Source organism: Schistocerca gregaria, chromosome 1 (genome assembly GCF_023897955.1).
Source record: "Schistocerca gregaria isolate iqSchGreg1 chromosome 1, iqSchGreg1.2, whole genome shotgun sequence".
Lineage (NCBI taxonomy): Eukaryota > Metazoa > Arthropoda > Insecta > Orthoptera > Acrididae > Schistocerca > Schistocerca gregaria.
In genome coordinates, this window is record NC_064920.1 from 675,751,227 (window position 1) to 675,753,760 (window position 2,534).

The following is a 2,534-nucleotide window of genomic DNA, read 5'->3' on the forward strand; positions in this document are numbered from 1 at the left end:
AAGGAAGTTGGCCGTGCCCTTTCAAAGGAGCTATCTCGGCACTTTTCCTGGAGCGATTTAGGGAAATCACGGAAAACCTAAATCAGGATGGCCAGGACGCGGGATCTGCTGTTTGACTTAGGTGTCTTATTGCCTGTGGTACAATCTGGCGATCTCCTGCTGTAATAGCTAACCATGATAGAGCACCTCCTATTCTTCGCACAGCAGTGCCAGTGGTTGGGAACGCAGTCCAAGAAAGTGAAACAGTTGTGTGAGCAATACCAAAATCCTGGGCTACACTCGTCACACTTCGTCCTTCAAGTTTTCCGCTGATCCTTTCCCTTGTGAAGCCATCCAGGTGTTCTCTTAGCGCCGTATTAAGAACACCACCACGTGCTTCGTTACTGCTCACTGATTGACACACATTGTCCTTTCTTGTTTCAACTGCCACGTTTCAGGAGTTTCATTTTGGATTTGTTTTGCTTTAGGGAGCAATAAACAACATATGTCATACGCGCCCAAGACAAAAGTATAGAACAGGAAGACAGAGAGGAGTTAAAAAACGACTATACGCCAGTCCCATTTGACATAACAGATAACAGCTTAAAACAGGCACCTGGAAAAGGGGCTAAAAAAGACACCTTACAGAAACGGAAGTCCAAAACTAAAAATTAAATTGCCTTCGCCATATTGGTCTGGCGAATAAAAAGTAAAACGATGTCGGCAGCCTGCGGGTCATTTGCTAAAATGGCCGATAAATCAGACGGCTAACCCTAGCTGGAACGTGAACGATTAAAAAATGGGCATTCCATCAGGAAGTGGCGAACAGTTAAAACTGGGGTGAAATAAGTACACAGCGATGGGGTAGCGCCACTTAGCAAACTGGGAGACCTTTGGCAACAAGCTCAGCACTTTCATTAACTTCCATCTAATAATTAATATTAATACTTTACCCATATTGTCCTACATTTTGCAGGGTAGTCTAGCTCCCACTCCATTTTCTGACCAAAGTTTCCGGGAGGTATGTATTACTTGCAAGGCAAGTTCTGGAACCTTAAAGCCTCTTTTCCAATTGAGACTATTCCCCATACCCCAACATCCTAAACAACCAGGCCTCATGATACTTGGCAGAAACAACGTGACTCCAAAATGGATTAGAACTCTAGCAGCCTGAAAAACCACTGTGTATTGAATTTGTGGCCTAACGAATCTTTCTGCCAGATTAAATCAGCTTTCGGACCGAGGCTCAAGCAAGGGCCTTCAATTATACTGAGCTTCCAGCTGTTCATTTTGCCACCAGATTGTAGTGCTAACTTGATTTGTTGTAACTGCTGTTACAGTAAAACAGGTACCATTCCTCTAAGAAAACTTTCAGAGTGGAACAACCTTTATTCGATAAGCCATTAAAGTAACGTATATAAACGTCATACTTCGTAAACATGATTTATGGAGGGTGTTAATGCGTATGTCGATGAATACTTTCTGAACAATCAACACTTGTATTACCAGTATCTGTGGAGAAGCTGGACCAAGAATGTTTTATTTAATACTAAACAAACATTTTTCTTCTTAATGGCATTTGATGCCTATAGGAATATAAAAATTCTGGATTCGACGAGTCCTTGACGCATTTCCATAGGTCTGCGGCACCACACGTCTACACACCACTTACACAATTCTGTGGTATGTGCGCACGGAGCTGCGCATTGCTACTGTCAGGTAACAGTTGATGCCGAAAATAATTAGAACACCACATCATAACTTATGGTGGACATCCATGTATCCAAGCTCAATGGCAGTGGCTCGCACCTTTACAATTTATAGTACAAACCACTACTAGTCATACCCTACTGCCACGACACTGAAGAAGTCAATGAAATACGGTAATTTAAACAAATTCAGTTAAGAAACTTCCTGGCAGATTAAAACTGTGTGCCCGACCGAGACTCGAACTCGGGACCTTTGCCTTTCGCGGGCAAATGCTCTACCAACTGAGCTACCGAAACACGACTCACGGCCGGCACTCACAGCTTTACTTCTGCCAGTATCTCGTCTCCTACCTTCCAAACTTTACAGAAGCTCTTCTGCGAACCTGGCGAGATACTGGCAGAAGTAAAGCTGTGAGTACCGAGCGTGAGTCGTGCTTCGGTAGCTCAGTTGGTAGAGCACTTGCCCGCGAAAGGCAAAGGTCCCGAGTTCGAGTCTCGGTCGGGCACACAGTTTTAATCTGCCAGGAAGTTTCATATCAGCGCACACTCCGCTGCAGAGTGAAAATCTCATTCTGGGAATTCAGTTAAGGTTTGCCTTACGAAAACACTCGAGTCATTCACTGAGAAACGCAGAACAGCCGAAAATGTGTGTTTTAGGATGCCTCTCACCAAAATAATTGTCTCCGGTTTCTCAGCTTGTGGCACAATGAACGAAATTGCCAACAGATAGTTTCTTAGGCGTAGCTGGCCTCGGTCAGCCACTAGCCCGACCCTACGGACTGTATCATGCCTCTCACCAAAATAATTGTCTCCGGTTTCTCAGCTTGTGGCACAATGAACGAAATT

At 44.3% G+C, this 2,534-nt stretch overlaps 1 non-coding gene across 1 annotated transcript; it reads right to left on the reverse strand.

Moving 5' to 3' along the window:
- Nucleotides 1–1,910: 1,910 nt before the first annotated feature.
- On the reverse strand, nt 1,911–1,985 carry Trnas-cga (transfer RNA serine (anticodon CGA)). Its single transcript has one exon. It is a non-coding gene; the product is annotated as a tRNA-Ser (tRNA).
- Between the last annotated feature and the right edge of the window lie 549 nt (nt 1,986–2,534).